At 34.6% G+C, this 17895-nt stretch overlaps 2 pseudogenes; one reads left to right on the forward strand and one right to left on the reverse strand.

Annotated features, from left to right (window-relative positions):
* The first annotated feature begins 816 nt into the window (after window positions 1-816).
* On the forward strand, window positions 817-2394 carry LOC128162917 (uncharacterized; annotated as a pseudogene).
* Window positions 2395-8363: 5969 nt separating this feature from the next.
* On the reverse strand, window positions 8364-11086 carry LOC128164148 (uncharacterized; annotated as a pseudogene).
* Between the last annotated feature and the right edge of the window lie 6809 nt (window positions 11087-17895).

The following is a 17895-nucleotide window of genomic DNA, read 5'->3' on the forward strand; positions in this document are numbered from 1 at the left end:
GGTTGGCACAAACGACTGAAAAGAAGGTAAAAAATGAGAGAAATAATATATGAATTTAATTGTTATATATTATTTTTTGTTTGTTTACATATTAAACTTTAGGTCATCGACAAAACAAAACACTAATTAGGTTTGTTACTGACTGTTTAAAGAAATTTGTGGGGTCGGTAAAATTTGTGGGGTCGGTAAAGTCCATAAAAGGCTCGGCTCCGCCTCGCCTTCTATGGACTTTACCGACCCCACAAATTTCTTTAACAGTCAGTAACAAACGTAATAAGTAATATTATTAGTCAAGGAATAAATCTTGTCCAGTTAAGATAAATGTATCTCCAGTATTTTACACAAGTTTTATGACATTTTTGGCAAAAATAAACATGTATACACATGTATAATCATTTAAATACAACATTAATATGCACGTCTTGATAACATATAATAATACTGCAACTTATGCTATAGCAAACATGAATTGATTAAAACTGTTTTAATAAGCGTTTTCGAAGTACATGAATACATCCTAGTAATTAAGGTGTAAATATGTAGCAATAATCGACTCCTTTGAGGGAAAATATGTGCAGCTTTCAGAAAATAATTAATCGTCTGCACCGATTGATGGTTTTGTCATTCACGAATATTAAATGGGAAGTTTATACATAGAAATCTATAAATATGTTATAATTATAGTGCTTAATTCCTAAAAATTATAAAATTGGTGAAAAATACGCAAAATCGCAAATACTATGTTTGTGTAAGTCTCCTAAAAAGGAGGCTGAACAAGTTCATCGGCCTTGGGCATCTTCTCCAATGTAAACAACCATGGCGTCGCTTGATTTGTCATCGATGTCCCCAGTTAAAACCATTTTTGTCGGAAAGAGGTGTGAAAACTACTGGTTACAAAAAGAATGAACTTTTAGACGGGAGGCTAAATTACAAAGTATACCAACAAAAACAGATCATTATGTAGATGAAGTGAGCTGTCAAACTTTACGACGCACGGTTGAAGGAAAAGTTTACCCCCATCCTATGCGCAGCAATTTTAGCTGAAAAGATGACTTATCATGTCTCCCGAATATTGAGAGTTATGATGTTCAATTTTATCTGAAATGTAAATGTATGTGGGCGAACGATCGCCTAAAGTCATACAAGAATGACAATAGCTACAGATTACACACTAATGGACACATCAGCCAGGTGGAGATGGTAGCCCTTGATGATATTTTTCGTTATGTTCGGGCTAAGTGTACACCAGAAGAAAGACAATCTGCTCCCCCATATGACATCTGGATTTTGATCGATGTTGATGGAGTGATAAACTCAGAAGAATGCACATGTGTAGCGTATGTATCTATTTTGAATAAAATTGACTGTAAACGGTTCTGCAGATTATAATTTCATGATTGAATACTCACATGACATGTTCACCCAGAATAGTAGAATAATGTCTATGCATATGTCCTTGGACCCTGGTGCTATTTCTTAATTAATACATCTAAATAATATTGATTTTTTTGAAATGATTGACATGCATTAAGAGAGCTATAGTCTGTTTTAAGTTATTGTTTCCATCACCTTTTGATTATTTTTAATAAAAATACACATACCTATGAGAAAAATACAGTTTAAATCGATAAAAGGGATAATATCCAAGATATGTTCATCGACACATTTTCATTTTTCACTCATAAAAATTCACAGGAACGAAAACAAATTTCTTTCGGAGATTTGCAATGGGAAATGTTTACATCTTTTCTCCATTCGTAATTACTCAGAATATCTTGCATAATTATTTTTTAACATTATCATCCTTGCTATTTCATGGCTGATGCAAAGCAAAATCCCTGTAAACTTTCTTTTTTGAGTTGTGTATTGACACCTGAAGCGGTAGAGGTGGCGTTTCAAAACAGATAATCTGGACATTTTTCATAATAGTGGATGAACATACTTTGAGCACAAAGGTACTTATGAATACCGAAATATCAAGCAAAAAGTGGTGGAAGCAAAAACTCGGGACAGAGTATAATTATAATCAAGGAATATGTGTTGGCAGTTGCATTGTAAATATGGTTTTAAGCAAATAGAAATACAATGTAATAAAAACAACTTTTTTTTGACGTGGTGATGGTACCTGTAAGCATGTTGCTGCCCTTTTATTTAGACTACAGGCATTTTTTCAAAGCTTGACAGACAGGTCAGCTATTGGTGTGACTGACCAGCTTGCCAAATGGACGAATCCTACGCGAGACCAGTCAAAGTCATACAGCTTGACCTGCGGAGGGATCCAAATGATGAAACCCAAACCAAACCAACTGGCCAGTTTTATAAACCAGTTTATACATCACCCCAACAGAAAAACAAGTCAATAGAAAAACAAGTTTACAAACTGATGAAAACTGAAGAATTGGAAGCTTGCGCTGCTTACACCTTGTCAGACAGCTCAGAATCAGAGTATGAATTTAAAAATGCTGTTCATGACAATGTTCTTGATCTAACAAAAACTGCGAATAATACTTTTGAAAATTTTCTCAATGTTCTTAAAATGTATTATAACAGAGATGTATGTGAGCAAATATTTCAGGACAGTAAGTCACAGAGTAGTTCTGATACGTTGTTTTATCAACGTTTAGGGAGAATTACAGCATCTATTGTACATAGCTGTTTGCATTTTACATGCAGAAATGAAAATAGTTTTCTTATTAAACAAATTCTAGGCCAGTATAATAACTCAAGCATTAATGTTGCTTCTTTAAATCATGGTAAGAGATGAAATTAAAGCAAGAGATATGTACATAGAAGAACAACAAACATGTCATGCAAACTTTAATTGTGATTTAAGTGGTTTTGTAATCAGTAGAGAAATCCCATACATTGGGGCATCACCGGATGGTTTTGTTCAGTGTGATTGTTGTGGAAAAGGCTGTATAGAAATTAAATGTCCATTTTTATATGCCAAAAACACCGCCTTTGAAGCTGTTTGTCATGATTCCAAAAAAATTGAAATTATTCAAGGTGTCCCTTCCTTAGTCAAAAATGAGTCTTCTCCATATTTTTGCCAAATTCAGTGTCAAGTTGCTGTTACAAAGAGGGAATGGTGTGATTTGATAATATACACACATTCTGGTCTTTTTAACCCACATAGTTAATTTTGATGCAAGTTTATAGGAGAAAATTACAGATAAATAAGCTGGCTTTTATAAAACGTATAATCAAAATTATGTCCGTGACTTTGTCATCATTATTGTTAATGAGAAAATTTGCCCGTAATGGTAATAAAAATAAGGAAGATGAAAGAAATTGATAATCTTGTTTTTCATTTTTGATAATTAAGACACATCAAAATGCAACTACATTCATTTGTATTTAATTGCTACCTTTGTTAACAAGTGGTTTCATAACATTACAAAAAATAGCAGACACTTTCAAAGCCTGGGGCTCGTAACATAAAGCATGCTAAGATTTTGACTTAAGAAGGGTCATAAGTAGGACTTAGGCGGAATCGTAGGACCTACACAAGTCCTGCGTAAGTATGTCTTATACCGTAACATAAAGCAAACTTAACAATGTCTTAGCTAAGTCATGCTTATGTTAAAAGTAAAAACGTATTTTGCATTTCTTTTGTCGAATTTGAATGTATTGGTAATCATATTTTTATAGATACATGTGCATGACATCTTTGATATCAGATGGGAGTAGATATAAATGTACGGACACAAAATTCAAGGTGGCACGAGTATGTACATACATGTATCTATTTTTTTCAAAAAGCTCAAAGCGATGGATCTCGGGCAAGATATTCAGTCTATTGTTGTTGCTTCTTTGTTTTGACGAATATTCACTATTTTAGTCGGTCTCTTAGACTGCCTGTGGCGTAATATCGCGATGCCGTTAGAACTTTATATAATTATATAGTGGAATTTTTTTTATCTTTTGTTCTACATCTGACCTCACCAATAAGGCAGTTCACATACTCTTGAGTATAATTTAATTCTTCATTAAGTCAAACTATTGAATTGAGTCAATCGTCGTCTTTAAAATCGCTGAGGGTTTTTCTGTCTTCGAACGTCCTTTTTTAATTTCTCAAGTTTCGCGAGTTTATTGTATATATGCAGTTACTTATTGTAAACCGACCATTACGTGTTTACAACCTATATTCAGCAGCCCACTTGCATACTATGGAAGTATGTATGGAAAATGTTATAGATCATTACGACCTCTGTTAATATTTATATCAATCAAATCAAAATTTTATATTGGTGAATATTAAGATATTGATTCTGTGTAAATATCATAAATGTGATGAATACTCTGTAATCATATGCTGAATTGAAATAATTAACAATAAAACTTCTAAATGCGTGAAAACAATACTTAGGACATACTTAAGTCACCTCTACCAGCCGCCTAAGTTTTGGGTAAATTGTCCTAGCTAAGCACTTTTCTAGTTACGGACTTAAGTCTAAGAATGTACATAAGTCCTACTTAAGCACAGTCTTAGACTTAAGTACTCTTTATGTTACGAGACCCAGATTTGCAACAGAAATTAAGTTAATGTACATAGTTCCACTAAGAAATTGATAAGATTTCAGTCTTTGTATGGCACGCTCCACATGTATCCTTAGAGATTCAATGTTTTTTGATTGTTTTATTTCATTTGAGGTCAAATACCTGCCTTTACCATGTTAACATGCTCTTGTAAATGGTGGCATATTCAAATATGCATCTCTCTGCAGCAACAAATCATTAATGAGAAAACCCCTGTCTGCCATGACATGGTTCCCCCTTTCAATGTAGTCAAGAAATCCACTTTTCTCTGTAATGCATCTGTCTGAAATGTTTCCTGATTATAGGTCTGACACAAAAGAAAATGCATCATTTGGAGTAATGTTTTTAGATTTATAGTTAGACCAGGTGTGGCCAGAACTCTGTGGCATCTATGATGACTCTGGTTTTTGGGTACTTTCTCTTGAAAGAGAGAGGCATGTGTTTATCAATTTTTTCTCTGGAAGGCCATTTTAAAAGAGGTGATAATTCTTGTTCCATGAAGGAAATCCATGATGTGAAGATTGATGAGACAAGTGACTGTGAAATACCAAATAGCATGCCAAGAACATATGTATTCAATCCAAGTCGAAGCCGTAGAAGTGTTAAGGTCAACTCTTGAAAAAGAGTTAATTTCCGTGGTTTTCCAGGTTTACGTTTACCTCCTTGCTGCCAGGCTCGATGACTGTTTGAGGCATTTGTCTTCAGAATGTTGAACAGACCCATTAAAAAAAACACCAGGCAACCCCAAAAATATTTTTACATTTTGATCTGAATTAGTCAGATTTTCTCTAAAAAGCTTGTCCTTATTTTGTAACTTGTCATTAAGTGCATCTGTCTGCATCTTGGACTCCCTTAATTTGCCTGCTATGTCAACTAATTGTGTTCTAATATGTTTCACTTGCACTTCTAAACTTCTACATGTTTCCTTTTGAAAAGACAAAAGTTTAAAATATCAATTAAATATTCGAATGCATGAAAAACTTTTCTTAATATTCATGAGTGTACATAGCCACATTAGTCCAGTCATTCTATGGTTATACCTCAAACTAATTGCAACAGAAATGTTTTTTATGGAATTCGTGAGAAATATAACGTATAAAAAACATATCAAAAATCGAGAAAAATCGAAATAGGGGAAAGACGTCAATTTTGGCCCCCCAAAAATCTAGATTTTACTTCAAATATTATGGAAAGATATGGCGCCCGTAGATTAAGAATGACGATATGGGAGACAACTCGTAATGGTCAACTGCAGACGACGCATCTAGGTTCCAGCCTTTTCATTCTGGTAAGTTAATATAAAACTTATATATAAAAGTTTTATACGTATTTAACATTCTTAAGAGTTTACGCTACCATGCAAGGTATTTTGGATGTTTTTAAAAGGCGTAGATACACGGGAAACATCAAAATGTAGTACGCGGCAGAAATGAGCTCATTTCGGTTTGCCGAGGTTTCTAAACCAGAAATCACATACAAAACAGCTCTGGTTTTTTTTATATTTGGACTACAGTATATACATTACATACATTAAATAGTCCCGTAAAAAGGGAATTTTATTCTTATTGCCAGGAGTTGCTGACGAAAAAAAACTATGGAACGCCGATAGTGCAAAAAAGATTACAATCTAACCAAATTTAATTCATGGAAAAATGAAGTTCTACCGATAATCAAATACAAAATCGATGCAGACAAATTGTGTTATGGAGCTATCATTTATTTTTTCATGTTAGTATGGGGGCTAGTAAAGCTATAGTTGTATTTGATGGATATGCTTCGGGTCCAGATACTAAAAATGCCACTCACCAGCGGCGCACCAAAGGAATCATAGGCACAAAAGTTTCATTCACAGATAGAACTCCTTTCAAATCTAAAAAAGAAATGTTTCTAGCAAACATTGAGATTAAGCAAAACTTTATTAATCTCTTGAGTGCAAAGATGGTAGAAAAGGGAATCAAAACAAAACACACAGATGCCGATGCGGATGTATTGATAGCCCTTACTGCCATCGAATCGGCGAACACAAAACCAACTGTTTTGCTTGGAGAGGACACTGATCTTTTGGTACTACTCCTTCATCATGCGGACGTTACATCAAATTCGCTGATATTCAAATCCGGCAATGTGTCAAAAGTAAACACACATATTGGTAAGGCAGCGACCCTAAAGAAATTTGGAGAACATGACTTTCTCAAGACTCGGGCACAGTTACTATGCAATGCTAACGCAAAGGATGATGTTATTTCTGCTGGTGAAAACATTATTTCCTCTTTATATAATGGTGCTCCATATGAAGGACTGAATGTTCTTCGCTACAGGAAGTTTGCTGCAAGAGTATTGACAAACAAAACATGCGTTCAAATTCATAGTTTGCCGCCAACATCAAATGCGGCTTCATTTCATAGCCAGAGGGCTTATCTTCAAATGAAAATGTTGATGAACAAGGACAATCTAAATCCGTGTGAATGGGGTTGGAAAGTCGCTAATGGAAACCTTGTTCCAGTTAAGTGTACAATGAATGCAGCTCCCTCTAAATTGCTGAACATTATTCGATGCAATTGTAAGACAAACTGTGACACTAAAAGATGTACTTGTAGAAAAAACGGACTTGAAAGTTCAGTAGCTTGTGGCGAATGTAAAGGAACTGGCTGTACAAATTCGAGCAAAACAGTTGACATGGACGATTAAGTGACAATCAACTTCTAAAGATTTATGTAGAATACGCAAAAACATAATAAGCTTAATTAAGGGGTTTCGGTAAAACAAGTCCATGGTTTTGTTATCATATAAAGTAAATATTTTGGTTTAAAAAAAGTATCATACCGGTCAATCGTTTTTTGTTGTTGTTATAAGATCTATTGAATTTACGAATTGGTCATTGTTTGATCCATCTAAACACTTAACATATATAAAAAAATAATTTGAAGACTCATGATATAATTTAATTTTTATGAAGAAAACATAGATTCCCAGTTTTTATAAAAAATACTAACAATTTCATCCAAAATTATCACTTTCTATACTTTAAAAATCATCATAGTTTATTTTTTTTTTATCATTGTTATAAGATCTAATGACTTGATTAAAAATTATGTACGTTGCTATTTTCTTTTTTTAGTTACAACAAATTTCCAGTTTTCGGCGATTTTTCATCAAAATCCAAAGTTTTCACCCAATATTTTCAATTTCTTGAACTTTGCAGTTCATCAACGTTGAAATAAATCATAACTGTAATAAGATCTATTGACTTTCTTAAAAATTTAGTCCGTTGCTATTTTTGTATTTTAGTCACGGCAAATTTCCAGTTTTCAGCGATTTTTCATCAAAATCCAAGGTTTTCACCCAAAATTTTCAATTTTCTGACCTTTGCAGTTCATCAACGTTTTAATAAATCATTATTGTAATAATATCTATTGACTTCATTAAAAATTATGCAAGTTGCTATTTTTGTTTTTTTGAGTCACGGCAAATTACCAGTTTTCAGAGATTTTTCACCAAAAATCAAGATTTTCACCCAATATTAACAATTTCCCTTCATCCAAACATTCTCGATTTTTTTTATGTTCAACAGTTCACCTAAACCAGCTTGGAAAACTAGAAGAACATTCTGTTGCAATTAGTTTGAGGTTTGGTCATATTTTGGCTAGAATGACTGGACTACATGTTTATATGTTTAATTTCTTAATATTCATGATCGAGTGTACATAGTTATATATATATATTTTAAAAAGTACTCAGCTGAAGTCAGTGAATTTAGTTAAACTAGTGTTAGCAATATACCTTTAACTGATGGTTTTCTACAGGTAGAAATATTAACTTTGCCTTTACATCTGTCTCACAGAGTCCTTCATTGCTTTCATCATTCTTGGTATCATCAGAAAGAGAGTATGAATGTTCTTTTGTAGGGTATTTAGTGTATTCAGGCACAGGCACGGGAACTGTAAACAAGGGTTAAACAATTAAATTACATACACCCTGTATTCACTTTACACATGTATACACGTACCAGTACACTGTATATGTATTTTGAAATATTTTTTTCTCCAAAACAATTTATAAATAACTGTTCAAATGCTATGTATTCATTGTGAGTCCAACTTTTTCTTTAAATTTAGTTTGTTTATAAATCACACAGATAGTTGGTAGTATATAATATAGTAGGCATTTATTAATTTTCATGTAAATAATATATAAACTATAAATGAACCTTCGCTTGTTTTTGGTTTCCTTGTACTGAGTGTTACTTCACACTGGACTCCTTTGTAAATTTCCTCAGCAGAGACTACAATGCGTTTTAGTTGAGGATGGGCAGGTGTAACCAGATTATGCTGGGTCCCACTTTTGAAGAATCAAAATAAATATTTTCATTATTGCCAATGTCAGTAATTATACTGTCGGATTTTTTTTCAATTTCGTTTTTAACAAAACTATATATATATATATTGCCGGTATATACTTTTCAAACTATGTTTTCGGTGATAAAATAAATTATTAATTTTGTTACCTGTTAATGGACTGGTTTTGATTACGTAACGGCACGTAGCTATTTTTAGTTGTCCTTTTTTGTTTTATTACGGGCCGCCGGAAGGCGGTCCGTTATTTGATACACATTTAAATATTGTTACTGCGTTTCTGCGGGACAGTTTTTTTAATAGAATTAATACTATGCTTATTTTTATGAATTTAAAGTAAAGGACTATATATGATAAGGGCCTAAAATGGCCCCCTAAAATGAACATTATCATTTTCCTATCATTCTTTGTTTTCTTAGTACAGATATGTATGTGATGTGTTTACATAATATTCATTTTGGCTCAAGTGCCCACAATTTAGAAATATGACATTGTAAAGACAACCTTTTCCCGCCATTTTGGCAATTTTAGCGTAAAACAGCTTGTTTTCAAGCAGTTTTTCCTTCCGAAAACATAGAGCGCATTCTTGAACAAATAAAATGTTTTAATCAGAGATGAATCTAGCCAAGGCTAATAAGTGACAAAAATATTTTCCTTGTTCAAGCATGCGCTCTATATTTCCCATTCGTGAATAGATAAGAAAAATGTCAAGTTTTGGCTGATTTTGATTGAATTATAGAAATGGCGTCACTTCTGACGTCATATACTACCAGTGAGTGCAAATAAATCAAATAAATAGATGAAAAATATATTTTATATCAACTCTTCTAAAAAATTAGTTAACATTTCATTCTACCCGAAACCCTTAAAAAATGGCGAATTATGGGGGCCAAATTTAACTCTTATCATATATAGTTCTTTGCAGGTAGAAATATGTTTTATGCCTTTTAGAAAATATCACATATTTTTTGTTTTACTCATAAATGAAAAGTAGGTCATACTTAGAAGTCGTATTTGGCGCGTTTTTATCGAGACTATAATCTATTAGGAAAATTTCGGACTTTTTCATTCTATTCAAAACAATGCATAAGGATCGGTATGCGGGACATACTGAAGACCTGAAATACTAAAGACCTGAATGTCATTAAATTTTATATAAATGATATATTTGAATTTCTATGTGCCGTGTCAAATAAAATGACTTTGCGTGTGTATTTATTATATTTCCATGTAAAATGTGGTAGAAAATATCATGAAATGACATTTATTTTTTTATCAATTATTTACGCAAGAATATGACAGAAATGAAAACTTGAATTGACTGGAAAATTTGAACTTATCCATTTTTATTTTATTATGAGGTCCCTTGAAATCATATATTAATTAATGCATTAAGTTTTCATTCAATACTTTGCAACAACAAAAAACCCAAAATGGTTAACCGTTTGAAATTCATAATCTCCAAGAGAAAAATGATGAGTTGAACTTTGTATTAGAGTAATGTACAAATCATGCAGTTAGTTCTCCATTACTTCATACTATGGCAATGATCATACAATTTCCGTTAGAAATGCTTACAGTAACGAAATCGATTCTTTATGATAATAGTAAAATGTTAAACTTCAATCTCATATGGAGAGAACTAATATAGGCTAGTGTTGCCTGCTGTTCAATCCAGATTTATATACTTATATGTATATTTTTGAATAAAATATTTCTTAAACTAACTTCAAAACAAGTTGCTGAAAGTATATTAAAATTTACCATAAAAATTAGTACAACCAACTCTTATTTTCTTCTTTGTGGTGTGTTTTTATGTAAACAATCAATGATTCATACAACAATTATATTTTTTGCGGCCCATTTGACGCTTGCGTCAATATGATTTCTTGTTTTGTAGTTGTTGTAGGAAAAGAGAGTGGGAACTGGGTTTTCTTTCGTGGGTTCATGATCAACAAAGTGTTTTGAACAAATGCTATGCCAGTATTCTTGAGGACCGGGATTAAAATCTGACTAAGCACGCCAGACTGAGTTTATCCAAGCTTTTCTCTCTTTTGGATACTTTACAGCTGACGGCAGTGGGAAAACTTAACCGCATTACCATTTTTGTCCATCATATCTGGGTATTTATGAAGTCTACCTTTCTTCTGCGAGTCATTTTTACAGCCTACTGCAACACAGTGATAGTGAACCATCGTAAAACGACAGAATCATCGAGTTATATACGTCTTCTGCTTGCCCTTAGAAACTAGTATTAAACAAAATATGCCCAAAATCTCGCATTTTTTAGGTAACGCTAGATTTCAATCTGACGAAGTAAATGTTAAAACCGTGACGGAACAGACATTTGCGATCTTGCGTATTAGCAGCGTGTGACCGTCTGCTTGCTGAGCCGTATAATGTTTTGTTTATTTATAACTTGGGTTTGACTAGTTCCCATTTTTACATTGCGAACCTCCACAACCAGTTTAAGAAAAGACAAATAAAACTTACATATATCTCTCTAGTCCCTACTAAATTATTACATAAAACCACACAATTCCTCAAGTATCGACCTAATTTAAAATGTATGGTATGAAAAAAAAATGAATTTCTATTGTAACCTAAATATGGGGGGGGGGGGGCTACCGTTACATCACTTGATAATAAATGAAGAAATCTCCCAATCTAATGCTTTTTATTAAAGAATATTGTTAATACTAATACTTAAACCGCAATTTAAAAGTATTGACTTGTTAAGCTTACCTCACAGAAGTAGCTAGGCCATTTAGTCCACAGCAGAATCATTGTTTATATGTATATGTACATGAACAAGAACAACACATTATTTCAACACCACAAATCATTGTAAACGGCATAATAATAACACACTTACTTCTACATTATAAATCAGCTATCCTTTCACCAATATTCTCAGATAATATAACAAAAACACTTAATCCATGTGTAATTATTTTTAAATGCATGTGCTTGAAAAGTTTGTTAGCATGATGTCACAATCAAGGACAGAATTCAATTTAGATTTCGATTCAGAGAGAGAAAGAGAGAGAGAGAATCTACACTGACTGCCTAGTATACTATCATTAAATATTATTATAATGAAAATGAGAGAGAGAGAGAGAGAGAGAGAGAGATAGAATGAATTTCCCTTATAAGTCTTGATTTTAAACTTTTGCTTAAATACACGTGACTGTATTGATTTCTCTAATGCTGAATTATTTCAGAATGAATGAATCCAAACATTATAGTTGTGTACTGTGCAAAAGAAGTCATACTCAAAAGGAAAGAGGAAAAGTTAATGTTGAAACAAGAAGGCTCTTAGAAAAATATCTTGCAATTTTTGATATCTCGGAATTCGCAATGATATGTAACAAATGCTCCCATCTTTGCAACAAGAAGAAGCAAAATAACAACACAATAGCACAAAGTCAAAGATCTGTCTCAGATGTCTCTAATACGCCCGTGAAGGTACCAAGGCCTCAGTATCCAGACAGAAGTCCACCGTCGGTGACACTAGCCATTCCGAGCACAAGTACAAGTCACTCATACTGTTTTGTTTGTAAGAAGCCTGGACCGAAGTTAATTGTTGCTTCAACATATGCTAGAATTAGGGCCTATCTTCAATGTGTATTATTTGTCCGATCCGGGTCAAGATGCTGTCCATGTCATATTGAAGATGGAATTCTTTCAAGAGATGCCTTGGAAAAAGTAAAAACCACCAAAAGTTCTTGTCATCTGAACAGAACATCGATACTTGAGCTTCTACAGCAGGCCAGAGAGGAATTCCTTAAAAAGGAGGGTAAGCGAGTTGACTTCGATGATCCCACATGTTTGAGTGACTCTGACTACCACAACTTAACTGGACTCACTAAGGAGCAGTTTGATGACGTCCTCACTCATGTGAACAACATTAGGCCCACAAAGGCGATGTCAATCCGTACCTGCTAAGCCATCCTTCCGACAAAACTACGCTGTGGAATGGACAACCAAATGCTCGGAACTATCTTTAATATGACAAAATATCAGGTTAACATTTCAATAAAGTTATACATGTATTTGCAAATTGTGATATTTTCTCACAATACTGAGTATTGTAAGCCTTCCGTCTTACGGATCCAATTGAGGGTCAGCTCAAACTTAGTGATGACAAGTCCAGTATTTCTTTCTCAAGCGGTTTTATTAAGCGTGATCGTATAGTTACAATTACATCAGCTAATACCAGCCCAAATCAGGAGTCTCAGAATCTCTATAAGCGGAATCTATCTATAAGCGGAATCTCTCTATCTGTTCAACATCATTTTACATGGGTATATATAACATTTTACTTATGATGGACAGTTCTGACTAGTTAGGGCCATTTACGACGATCATGAGTGAAGATTTAGTGTTCAAAAAAAAGATTAATAGTTTATTCCTAAATAAAGTAACAGAACCGTCAAAACTGCCAATCAAAGAGTCTGGATGCAGGATTTGAGTCTCCGAGTCCTGGGTCTCGGAGTCCCCCACCTAGTATGAGGCATCACTTACTCATAATACGTACATTCATACATAGCATTAAAGGTTACAAAGGTTAATATATAGAATACACAATACATAACTCAATATAGAGTACCAGAGCTATCGTTGCAGACACAGAATCGCCAAATATGACACCTGTTTTTAAACTCTCAATTTGGATATTGTTATGCCCGTATATACCTGGTTTTATAACATCATTTAGGAATACTAGCAATTTAAGGTCATAGCATGGCTATCTGTTTACATACGTCCCCCAAACAAAAGAAATATCCCGAAGGGAGATTTCTCTTGCCTGGCGCCCGGAATAGGAAAGCGTCCTTGATCTACCCTAGATCAGACGAGCTTCCTAGTGACATACCAGTCAGAACATCTATGTTAAGAGTTAGTATCAAGTGACATGTTTCCACCTCCGGCTTGGAACATCTTTCATCTACAAAAACAAATTTATAACCAGGATCTATACACGTACATAAAATCATATGGCTTGATTATATCGCATTACAATCATGAAAACAATAATGAATAAAGTATGATAATAATGACCAAGATGAAATAACCATAGTTGAATATAATCGTAATTCATCATCAAAGTAATACTAATATGGTTAAGCTTGATGTCACATATATATACAGAGTCAAGGCATGCTTGTAAGTTCACAAACTATCTCTTTCTTCTTAAGGGTCAGGTTAGCGTCATAGGTTAGGAGTCCATCGGTTTCTTCCTGAATTTCTCCAGAGTAAATCAACAAATACAAGATTTACATTAGCACAAGATAACGCACATTTCTACTTTAACACATAACACATTTTTTAATTTTCGCTAAATTTCACAATGCTTTTATAAGGAATACACAATTTCTTCACGGCTGTAGCATTAATTATTCATCCATCATCGGCACCCGTGGATAGAGGGTTGGCGCGGATGGCGAGGCGACTTCTCGCGGAGCGCCTCCTGCGTTCCTCTGTTGCGTAGACATCGCGGCCTTCTCTTCCAGGTATTTACGTGCCAGCTCTGGGTCCGGTCTATAGTATTTGGTCTATAGAGATTCTTCATTTTTCTCCTCTCCAAGTAATTGTTGTGCTAGTTTGGTCGAAATTGTCCCCGTGTTACCGGTCAATTTGCGAGTTGCGATTCTTCCGCCTCGTCGGGGTTTCTCTTGGATCCTAGTGACTTTCGGGATTGGTTCAAGTTCAATAATGTCGCTAGAGGTCCTTTTCTCTGGATTCTCACAACAAAATACAGTGTCTTTGGAAGAACCTTTCTTATCTCCGTCACTACCCCTTTTTCGACAACCTGTCCAGCAACCACCACAGCATATATCACCCCACTTTTTAATAGTTTTACGTTTCTTAATACAAAGTCCTATCGTTATTGTTACTGCCAAAGTTAAAAACACATAAAACCAGGGGCTTCCCATCCAAGACGAGGATTTCATGGGTTGCAAATTAGTTACTGGCAATTCCGCCATACGTGAATTTATAGGGGAAACTTTAATATCTTTTAGTTTTAAGACATTAAACCATGAAAACCTGATTAACCTTGTCCCATACTCAAGATATCGATCGCAAAATTTGATTGTTTTTACCAATATTCTTAAATCACTTACAAAAATCAGTCGTATAGTTTCCGTACTTACTCGCTGTTTAATGTATTTCAAGTATATGTTAAGTCTCTTTAACCTTCATATACCTTCAAATAACCGCGTTTGCTAGTCGGCGTATATCACTATCTGTTTTAATGTCACAGGGGGTCATCCTGTCATACCTTTTTAAAAGCGTGCAATATATACAAAGCTAAGCTTATTCAAGATTATTTACATCTACATTATACGATAATATAACTTATTTAGTTTATTAATTTGGTTTGTTCCTTCATAATAGCCAACACATACTTTTGTTTGCTATTTTCTCTACAGGGCTTAGGGATTGATTTACGTGGTATAGGGATTGGTTTGAAGCCTCGACCTTCTTTAGGGACTATTTCATCTATTTCCATATTTTCATCTAAGGGTACATTGGGGTTATCTAAGGGTATTTCATAGTCTTGATCACTATTTTCATCACATTGTTTTGACTCATGGGTCTCATCCGATTCTGAATCTACGGTCTGATCATTCTCGTGTTTATACTGCTGATCATCCATGATTTTCTTAGCTCTTATACGTCTTTGAAGTTCCTAGGGGAATATCCTCTTCGTCTGAAGACCCTTCTCTTTCCCATTGTTTGGACTGTATAGCTCTTTCCAATGGTTCTGGTTGCATGTCTTCATTTTCTGACGACGATTCATCTTCTGGTGGCACCACATAGTTAGCTTTTCTTAGAGTTCTTCCACCATCTTCAGTAGTTGATGACAGGGGCCAGTGCGAAATGTCAGCCAGTCTTAATTGTCGTGCATGGCATTTGGTGGTTAATCCAGTCAATTGGTCTCTCACCACGAAACTAACTGGTCCTTTCTGTTCTATGATTCGATAATATGGTAGCCACTTTTTATCTAACTTATTTTGTCTTCTGTTGTTCTTAAGGTAGACAGGATCACCTACCTGAACATTTTCATCTTTGCTTTTCTTATCGGCCTGAGCTTTCTGTTTCTTCTTGGCTTCCTTTATATTACGATGTACTAGCAGAAAAGCTTTATGTTGTTCTTGAAGGGCGATCTTGTGTTGATCTTCTCCTGCATATCTCCTTCGAGGTTTCATTAACGTATCAAGAGGTAATACGACATCTCTGTTGTACATAAGGTAATATGGGGAAAACTTTGACGAATCGTTAGGATGGAAACGAATGGCTGCCAACGTCTGATTAAGATGAATATCCCATGTTTGAGCGTTGTCTGTTGTTTTCTTAGCCATCACGTCATGTAGAGTTCTATGAAATCGTTCTACTTTACCATTACCTTGAGGGCTGTAATAAGATGTTTTGAAATGGCTGATATTCAATTCTTTTAAAGTTTCTTCCACTTTCTTATTCACATTTTCTGTTCCGTTGTCTGTGAGGATTTGAAGAGGACAGCCATATCTTGAATATATTTCTTCTAAGATAAGATGTACTATGTTGTCAGCTGACTTATCAGGAACGGGAAAAGCTTCTGCCCAACCAGAGTAAATGTCAATAAAAGAAACTATGTAATTGTTTCCCGACAAGGATGTTGGATATGGTCCTGATAGATCAAGTCCTACTTTAGCCATTGGAAAAGGTGGTATATCTGTCTCTTGAAGTGGATGTTGATTTTTCTTATTGCTCCTCGTTTGGCATACAATACATCTTTCTATATAAGAGTATAACCTTTTGTACAAATTTGGTATGTAGTACTTTTGTCTGATTACGTCATATGTTTTGTCCACTCCCATATGTCCAAGTCCATCATGATACTGCTGCACTACTAAAAGTTCTAACTCACGTGGTACATACAGGCGAAGTTTTGGGCCTTCTGAGTCTCCATCTGAAAGATAGTACATTAAACCATCAATTTCCAGGAACTTCTTTTCTTCGGTTGCCGTTGCTGTTTCTTTATTTAACCGATTGTTCAGTTTCTTGATCTGCTCATCGTGTTGTTGACTTTCTTTGATGTTGATTTCTTCTGGTAGATCAATAAAGGGTTTGACCAATTCGTCGTGTTGTTTAACTTCACATCTGGCCAATCTCTTAGGCGAAAAGGCATTGGAGTTAAGTACGTTCACTTCAAAGAAATTGTCCTTAACATCTGGTTCATCATGCTCTGATTGTTCTTCCTCTTCACACTCCAGGTTGACTGTCGGTAATCTGGATAAGAGATCTGCACAGCAGTTAAATCTTCCTTCTATGTACTCTACCTTACAGTTATATCCTGCAATACTTAATGCCCATAGTTGAATTTTCTTATTTTACATTGGAGATTCTAAGATATACTTGAGCGGCTTATGGTCTGTTCTTATAGTAAACTGAGCACCGTGTAAATAATGGTCTAACTTCTGTAGGGCGTAATGGATTGCGAATGCCTCCTTTTCTATGGTTGACCACTTTTCTTGAGTTTTACTCAGCTTGTGTGATAAGTAATATATTGGCTTATCTTCTCCCTCCTCTGTCATTTTAGTAAGGCACGCTCCAATACAATTGTCGCTGGCATCGGTGTACAGGATGTACGGCTTATTAGTATCTGGATATGCTAGTAAAGGCACAACCGTTAAACTTTCTTTAAAGTCAAACGCCTTTTGGCAACATGGTGTCCATTTGAACCTTGCATATTTTCTGGTTAAGTCAATCAATGGTTCTGCAATTTTAGAGAAGTTCGGTATAAATCTCCTTTAATAACTACACATACCTATAAAGCCACGAACTTCTCGGACTGTAGTGGGCGCTGGTAACTTTCTTATAGCTTCGACTTTCTTTGGATCAGGTGTAACGCCATGTTCATCAATGATGAAACAAAGATATTCAGTCTGTTCCTTGAAGAAAATACATTAATTTTCTTTAGCTTCATTTTTAGTCCATGCTTTCTTAGGCGGTTGAA

Source organism: Crassostrea angulata, chromosome 9 (assembly GCF_025612915.1).
Source record: "Crassostrea angulata isolate pt1a10 chromosome 9, ASM2561291v2, whole genome shotgun sequence".
NCBI lineage: Eukaryota > Metazoa > Mollusca > Bivalvia > Ostreida > Ostreidae > Magallana > Magallana angulata.